This window comes from Colobus angolensis, unplaced genomic scaffold (assembly GCF_000951035.1).
Source record: "Colobus angolensis palliatus isolate OR3802 unplaced genomic scaffold, Cang.pa_1.0 Scaffold51, whole genome shotgun sequence".
NCBI classification, from domain to species: Eukaryota; Metazoa; Chordata; class Mammalia; order Primates; family Cercopithecidae; genus Colobus; species Colobus angolensis.
The window spans coordinates 3,623,006-3,632,033 of NW_012118599.1; the positions used below are offsets into that span (position 1 = coordinate 3,623,006).

Below are 9,028 nucleotides of genomic sequence, written 5' to 3' on the forward strand. Positions count from 1 at the left end.
AAAAAAAAAAAAAAAAAAAGAAAAAGATAGAATTTATCTTTGTGGTAGTACCATAGTCTTCAGGTAGAGACAGCTGATGAAATTTAACTTCTGATTATCTCTGGAAGTTGAGCTAAGTCAGTAATGAATGTGTACTTTGTAATTTTGTCGATTTGAACGTTCACTACCTGCTGTTGGTGTTTTAAAAACCTCGAAGTTTTAGGTTGAATAATGTAAAGCAAAAACATCATAATATTCACTGGAGAGAAAAAATAACCGATTTTTTAACGTATACTTTAAAAAGTAAATAGTGTATGTTCAAAGGAAGATTAGTGAATTGCTACAGTCACAGCTCAGTAACACTGGACTTGAACATCTACTGATAATGAGTATTACGTTTAGCATTCATATGAAGATTATGTCTGCAGACCTCAACAGTTTCATGATGCTGCCAGATAAAAATATTTTAATTTGCCTTTCAATTTTCCACACTTAATAGAGTAACTTGCTGTAACATTCCTTATAGATCAAGGATGCAAACATTTTCAGGGTTTAAGCTACAGGATTAGGAGGATTAAGCTAAGGATTAGGAAGAAAAATCATTACAATTCTTTGTCCTGTATGTGTTAACAATAAGCCTCAGCTTTTTTCTAACAACATTTGCTTTAGATAGACATAATAGGAAGTCAAATCAATAAGTACATCAAGGGCAATACTGTGTGCCCAGTACTCTATCAGGAACCACGGACATTCGGAAAAAAGTCAAAGATGTCATCCTTGCATTTAGGAAATGCACACACTTGTTGGAGAGTAGGAATGTATATTTCTGTATCTACACAGCATTAGAAAGATTCACAGTGGGAGAGAGGAATATGGAAGCAAAATATTAAACAGGATGTGTTATCGATATAGACTCAACTATCTGTACTATAGACATTAGAAAGGGGAAGGCTAACTTTAGGCAGCTGAGACACCAAATCCTGGGAGAAAACAGGGATCATGACCTGCCAGCTGCTGTCAGCTGAAGCAAAGTGTAGGTAAATAGATCACATGCCAACCTCTGCCCTGAACCCTGAAGAGTTTCAGGTTCACATTCATTCTAAATGCAAGCCAGCTCCAGAGAATATTGCAAAATGGGTTCTTAGTCATGAATGCCCTATTAACCTCTTCTTTGCTTCCCCTTTAAAGGCTCTTTTACTGTCCAATTGTGTATTTCATTTTTTCTTTTTTTTTTTCTTTTTCTTCTTTTTTTTTTTTTTAAGATGAGGCTTTGCTCTGTTGACCAGGGTGGAGGGCAGTGGTGTGATCATGGTTCACAGTATCCTTGACCTCCCAGGCTCAAGTAGTCCTCCCACCTCAGCCTCCTGAGTAGCTGTGATCACAGGCACAAGCCACCATGCCTGGCTAATTTATTAATTTTTTTGGTAGAAATGGGGTCTTACTATGTTACCCAAGCTGGTCTTGAACTCCTAGACTCAAGAGATCCTCCCACCTCGGCTCCCCAAAGTGCTGGGAGCATAGGCACAAGCCACAGCACCTGGCCTCAATTGTCTGTTTCTTTAGACCAGCCACGAGCTTTCCAAGGCTTTGTTTCCAAGGCAGATAGGCCTTTTCTTTGCCCACACAGAGGCAGCTGATCATTTCTAGAGAAAATAACGCAATTAGAAAGGTTGGTTTATGCCATGATCTGAATGTTTGTGTTCCCCAACTTAAATTTGAATGCTGAGATCCTGACCCCCAGGGTGATAGAATTAAGAGATGGTGCTTTTAGGGGGTGATTAGGTCGTAAGTGTGGAGCCCTCATGAATGAGATTCATGCCCTTATAGAAGAGGCCCCAGTGAGTTCCCTTACCCCTTCTGCCAGGTGAAGACACAGGAAGCAGAGAGCTCTCTGTGAACAAGGAAGCAGGCTCTCACCAGACACCAAAGCTGCTGACAGCTTGATCTTGGACTTCCAGCCTTCTGAACTGTGAGCAACAAATATTGGTTGTTTAAGCTGTCAGTCTATGGTGCTTTCGTTATAGCAGAAATGGACTTAGCTGCCTTGTATCTATCAACACCCTCTACTACAACAGGAAAATAGAAATCATCTTTCTTCCCACCATGAAATGTAAACATATCTGCATACATGTTCATTGTCTTAGTCCATTTGTGCTAGTATAATAGCACAGATCTATAAAGAACAGAAATCTATTTCTTACCATTCTGAAGGTTGAGAAGTCCAAGATCAAGGTACCAGCATCTGGTGAGGGCTGCTCCTGGCTTCCATGATGGCATTTTGAACACTGTGTCATCCAAAGAAGAGAAACACTGTGTCCTCACATGGCAGAAGACAGAAGGGACAGAGGACCAAACTCCTTCATAAGGGCTTTTATAAAACATTAATCCATTCATGAAGGTGGAGCCCTCATGACCTAAATATCCCCAAAGGCCCCAACTCCCAACACTGTTGCATTGGGGATTTAAGTGTCAGCATTCAAATATATTCTAAAACACTCATTTATAAAGCCTTCTATTTTAGCTAATAAAGATAAAGGCGAAATCTTCCAGTTAATGGTGAGAAGACAGAGTTATTTTATAAATGATTTCGGGAAACCAGGTAGCCATCTAAAAATAAAACTAAAATTGTCTTAACACCTCCCACTTGCACCAGGAAAATATACAACTGAATCAAAGATTTCAGTGTAAATAATGAAACTATAAATCAGTTCTAAGAAATCTCGAGAGATTTCTTTTAGAGTTGGAAAAGCCTCTCTAACTATGACACAAAACTCAGGAACCATAAACAAAAAGATTTATACATTTGACAATACAAAAATCAACCATTTCTATAAGGCTGAAGCTACCATAAACAAATTTCAATGACAAACAACAAACTGGGAAAATACATATGCAAGATATATTGGAAGCAAAGGGCTACTTTTCCTTATATAAAGAAAGCATGTATAAAGTGTTAAAAAAAAAAAAAAAAAACAACAACTTGGGCCGGGCGCGGTGGCTCAAGCCTGTAATCCCAGCACTTTGGGAGGCCGAGGCGGGCGGATCACGAGGTCAGGAGATCGAGACCATCCTGGCTAACACGGTGAAACCCCGTCTCTACTAAAAATACAAAAAACTAGCGGGGCGAGGTGGCGGCGCCTGTAGTCCCAGCTACTCCTGAGGCTGAGGCAGGAGAATGGCATAAACCCGGGGGGCGGAGCTTGCAATGAGCTGAGATCTGGCCACCGCACTCCAGCCCGGGCGACAGAGCGAGACTCCATCTCAAAAAAAAAAAAAAAAACTCAATTTTTTTAAACGTACAACAATCTTCCCAATGGCTCTTAACCAGTAAAACATGTTTAATCTCACTCATAGCTAAAGAATGCAAATTAAAATAATCCTGAGCTACCATTTTTCACTTGTGAAATTAGGAAAGATCAAAAATTTGATAATCTTCTGTGCTGATGAGGTTGTGGGGAAAGAGGCATTTTCATATTGCTGATGGGAATGTAATAGGTACAACTTCTATGAAGAGGAATTTAGCATTATTTACCAAAATCACAACTACTCATACTCTCTGATCCAGAAAATTCTACATCTAAAAATTTATCTTACAGATTACATGTACACACACTTCCAAAATATATAAGGTTATTCGTTGCAGCTTAGAAATGAAAAATGTTAGAAATAAACATGATCTCTCTCAATAAGAGATAAATCAACAATGACACACCCACACAATGAAGTTAGATCTCTGCTCCTTCTCCACACAGCCTGTAAATGTTAGCTTTCCTCTACACTCAATCCTAGACCTTCTTCCATTCCTACTCTTGGGGGTCTCATCCATTGCCAGGGCTTTAAATATCTCCACAGAAAATATCTCATTCCAGAAACCTTATAATAATCTTTGTTGTCTCCCTATCCCTCATTCTCTTCACTAAATGCTATTAAACTACCTCAAAATTACATTTTAATAGTAAAACAGCTTTATAGATGTATAACTGAAATAAACTGTACATAATTATAGCACATTATTTGATAAGCTTTGACACAAGTATACATTCAAAACTACCACCATAATCAAGATAATAAACATTTCCAGCACCCCTGAAAGTTTCCTAATGCTCCTTTGTAATCCCTCTGACCCACCACTCCCTACTCCCCAAACTCCCACCCCCAGGCAGCCACTGATATGCTTTCCATCATGATAGCTTAGTGTGTATTTTCTAGAATTTTATATAAATAGAATCATACAGTATAAACTCTTCATTCTTCTTTCACTTACCATAATTATTTTCAGATTCATCTATGTTTTGTATATATTAGTTCATTATTTTTGTGACTGAGTAGTATTCTGTTGTATGGAAATATCATAATTTGTTTACATTTACCTGTTGATAAACATTTTAATTCCTTTCATGTTTTCTCTATTATAAGTCAAACTAGTATGGATGCAAACATATATTTAATCCTTCCAGTTTCCTCCATTTAAAAAAGTTCTATGTTTCCTCCTTCCATTTTTAACACTTTTCTAATCGACCACCGTCTATGAGTAGGTGTAAGGGTTTCTTGACGGATCTATTTTCTATTCTTCATTCTACCCTACAACTACAGCTATCATTTAAAAAAAAAAAAATTAATGCTTGTCCTTTTTTGTTTAAAGTTCTTTAGTAACCACCACTTCCTCTACCTTGCCCCAGCCCAGTACTCTAAGGATGTAATCCAAACTTCATAGCCTAAAATGCCTCTTATGTTATCTGGCCTCCCTCATTTTACCTAGCACTGCTGTCTCTCAGGCTCATGCTTCCTGACCCACGTAATCCTTCTCTCATTGCCTCAAAAGCTCCACTTTTTTTTTCTACTCCAAGTATCTTTCACATGCTGTTCCTTCTTGGAATTCTCTTCCCCAGTTCACCTACTGTCTTGCAACTTTTCCCATTCCTTAAGTTTCCAAGAAATCAGTAATGGATTACAAACAGCTATCCAAATTTTCTGCCACTGTTGAAGAGGTAAGAGATGAGTTGACTCATTCAAGAAGTGGAGCAAGGAGGCTGATCTAAGGAAAAAAAAAAAATGAGCAAAGCCAAAAACTATGAACCCATGGTGATAATATCCAAAGTATTGAGAGGCCAGTCCAGGAGGCTCATCAATCTTTTCATAGCTAAAGACCACAGAAGCAATCAAAAGTAAAATATGTATGACACAAAACCATTAAGTTGATAAAAGAGAGCCTTGAGCAAACATTAAAATATGAAATGGAAAAAAGATGAAAATTACTAGACAGATGACTACTAATATGGAATCTAGACAAAGGTGTTCTAACATAAAAATAATGGGAATTCTTAAATTTTAAAAAGCAAATAGTAAAAGAAAAGGTAGTAAAAGATTTAATAACAAAAAGAGAACACAAAGCACTAGAAAACATTTCCCAGGAAAATCTGATAAAGAATATTTAATGCTTACACATATCCTGAAATAAACTAAAAGGTTTAAGGACATCCATGTGGAAAAAGAAAAGCTCCTCGAAGTGTAAGGGCTGGGAGGGAGGTGCAGATGAGTCTGACCCCCCACACCTCAGCAGCAGCATTCAATGCCAGAAGACAATGGAGTTCTGCTTACACAGTTCTGAGGAAAGAAAAAGGTAATTTTGTGTCCAACTAATTGTGCTTGAAACACAAAGGCAGGAAACAGACTTTAGAATAAGCAACAATTCATGAAATTTAGTGCTTACGAATTATTTTTGAAAAAGCCATCCAGCAACAAAACCCAGCAAGCCAATTGTTAAGTGAAAAATTAAAATCCTGAAGTGAAAGGTTGGTCATTAAACCCATTCAGTGGCTTAAAGAAAAAGCAAAGCTGAGAATTACGGTTATAGGACAGAGCAAATTTATGAATCTTGATAATGAAAAAATAATAATACACTTAACAGAAATATGGTGTTGTAGGGGTAGGTGAGAAAGATGGTGTCATGTTCCTTACCTTCAGTGCAGACAGATCCATAGATCTGCTTGAATTGAAGCATTTTGGTGATTGGGTTTTTTTAAAGTAAAAAATCTCTTGAAATTTTAGAGTTATCGTCTAGGAAAATAAAATTGCTTGATGTGAAGAAACTCATTAATCTGAGATTGAGCAATTCTACCAATTGCATTAGCTTTTCTCCAGTTTAGTTCAAGGAAAGACAAGTTTAATGCTTTTTGTTTTTTAAAAAAAAATTTATGGTAGGTCCCATTTTTATAGAATTATGTCTGTGTATGAATATGGGTATATACATAGAGAGATCACCAGGAACTAGGATGATGTTGCCAAATGTTATGACAATTATTTCTGGGCAGTTGATAGTGGGGGTTTTGCTTGTTGATTTTGTTCTTTAACTTTCTTCTATATACTCTTCTGTAGCACTTTTTATGATAAGCATGTATCAGTTTTATAAAACCAATGATTTTTGAATGGGTCCCTGACATCTGAGCTATTGCAGGGGATGGCTGAGGAGAGGGACTTTTACCAGAAGGCCCTCTAATCATGGGTCTCATACTCATGAAGACCATAAACTTAGATTTTTTATGTCCTCTCCAAATGAGTTCAATACATGCTGTAACTGAAATATATTAAAATGATTAAACACTTAAATTATAGGGAGTTTTCTTCTTTTTAAAATTGTGGCTGGAACTTCAAGATGTCCATTCTTCTTGAGAAGCCCTGCATACATTATTCGAAATTAAGAAATAATGATTTAATACATTGGGAAGAATACGGCTCAGAGGAGGGATCCTAGAGGCTTCCTTCCCCTTCCTGGATCGTGCCCAGTTTAGAACTTTCTACCAGGCAAGCACTATGCAGCCCTGACACTTCCACCTACAATTGCAAGCATTGAACAAAAGGCAACTAATTTTTACGTACCATTTCTGGAACTAGCCCTAGTCATCCAACACACAGATCTCTCTGAATTATAATGCTCATAGAGTATTACTTGCTTATATTTGGCTCTACTTTAGTCTGCCTTCTCTCTGATCTAAACACTCAGTTCCTAATCTCACTACTGAGTTTAGCAAATACTGCTTTTCTCACAACTAGATTCATAATGAGATTATCCACTTGTCTTTGGCTACCTGAACTCACAGCATACCTGTAGCTTTCAGTTCCCACCTCTCCCCTGCCTCACTGCTTCTTAACATCTGGCTGATTGCTAACCATATCTCATTCACCTATAGTCATGTGGTGCTGGAAAATAAACCAAGAAAACAGTACGACTTACTTGCTGATTAAAACTTCTGTAGCAATGAAGGGTGAAAAGGATTCATAAGAGTGTTGAGAAATTCTGGCAGGACCAATATCCAGAATGATGAAAATGAGCTCCTCATGGAAAGACAGTCCTGGAACTCATGGGGTCTCACTGCCCCTGAGATGTGACAGAAATAGTCTTTAATTTGGAGTTAGAAGACCTTGATTCTAATCCTAGCTCTCTGCTGGCGAACTGCCCTACAAGTGAGATGAAAAGACACTAAACAGTAACTCGAATCCTCACAAAGAAATAAAAAGCACCAATAAGGATAACTACATAGGTGACTTATAAAAGCATAAATGTGTGTTTGCTTGTAACTTTTCTGACTTAGGACAACTGCATAAAGCAATACTTATAAAACTATTGATGGGTTTATAACATATAAAGATGTACTTGGGCAATAATAGCATAATGGACTAGGGAGGAAAATGAGTAATAATGGGATAGAAAAAAAGAGAGAAAACAAATAAATAAAATTAAATTCTAGCTCTACAAATTATGAGTTGTGTAGCCTTGAGCAATTTTTTACCCAACTTGAGTCTCAGTGTTCTGCATACATAAGATATAATATTTATCTTACCGTTGAGTAAGATGACATTTATTTTACAAGGTTGTTGAGAGAATAAAGTGAAAACAGTGTTTCAGAAATATTTTGTACAATGATTTGCACAGGCACTCAATAAATGCAGGAACTACTGGGTAATGTATACTTGGTGGTTCCATGTATGATTTTCTCTAGTTTTCTGCACATTAACATTTTTATAGTAAAAAAAATTAATTCCAGCTTCCTTCCTTTTATGATCTCTTCTTCCTTGACACTTGCAGGTTCAATCTATGATTTTATGAATGAACATGAAGGATGAGGACTTAATGCTAAAATAACTAAATGGGTAGTCTCCACAAGGATTTTCTAAGGGGATACAAATATATGAAACACAAGTTAGGAAGTTCTCCACTCCATTTTGCATAAAGATACATCACGCAATCTTGAGATGCAAAGATCCAGATTAACACTGTAGAAGGAAAATAAATCTTGGGGCCCCCAAATGACTAAGCTAAAGGGAAAAGTCAAGCTGGGAACTGTTTAGGGCAAATCTGCCTCCTACTCTACTCAAAACCAGCCCTCTGCTCACTGAGATAAATGCATATCTGATTGCTTCCTTTGAGAGAGGCTAATCGGAAACTAAAAAGAATGAAACCATTTGTCTCTTGTCTACCTTTGACCTGGAAGCTCCCTCCCCTCTTCAAGTCTTCCTGCCTTTGCTTCAAGTTGTCCTGCCTTTCCAGATGGAACCAATGCTCATCTTGCATATGTTGATTGATGTTTCATGTCTCCCTAAAAAATATAAAACCAAACTGTGCTCTGACCGCCCTGGGCACATGGAGTCAGAACCTCCTGAGGCCCTGTCACAGGCATGTGTCCTCAACCTTGACAAAATAAACTTTCTAAACTAATATTATTTGACCCAACAATTCCATTACTGGGTATATACCCCAAGGATTATAAATCATTCTACTATAAAGACACAGGCACATGTGTGTTTACTGAGGCACTATTCACAATAGCAAAGACTTGGAACCAACCCAAATGCCCATCAATGATAGACTGGATAAAGAAAATGTGGCACATATACACCAGGGAATACTATGCAGCCATAAAAAAGATGAGTTCATGTCCTTTGCAGGGACATGGATGAAGCTGGAAACCATCATTCTCAGCAAACTAACACAGAAACAGAAAACCAAACACCACATGTTCTCACTCACAAGTGGGAGCTGAACAATGAGAAC

The 9,028-nt window shown here is 37.5% G+C and overlaps 1 pseudogene; it reads left to right on the forward strand.

Moving 5' to 3' along the window:
- The first annotated feature begins 978 nt into the window (after window positions 1–978).
- The window catches only part of LOC105524946, a 31,479-nt pseudogene continuing 23,429 nt past the window's right edge, over window positions 979–9,028 (forward strand).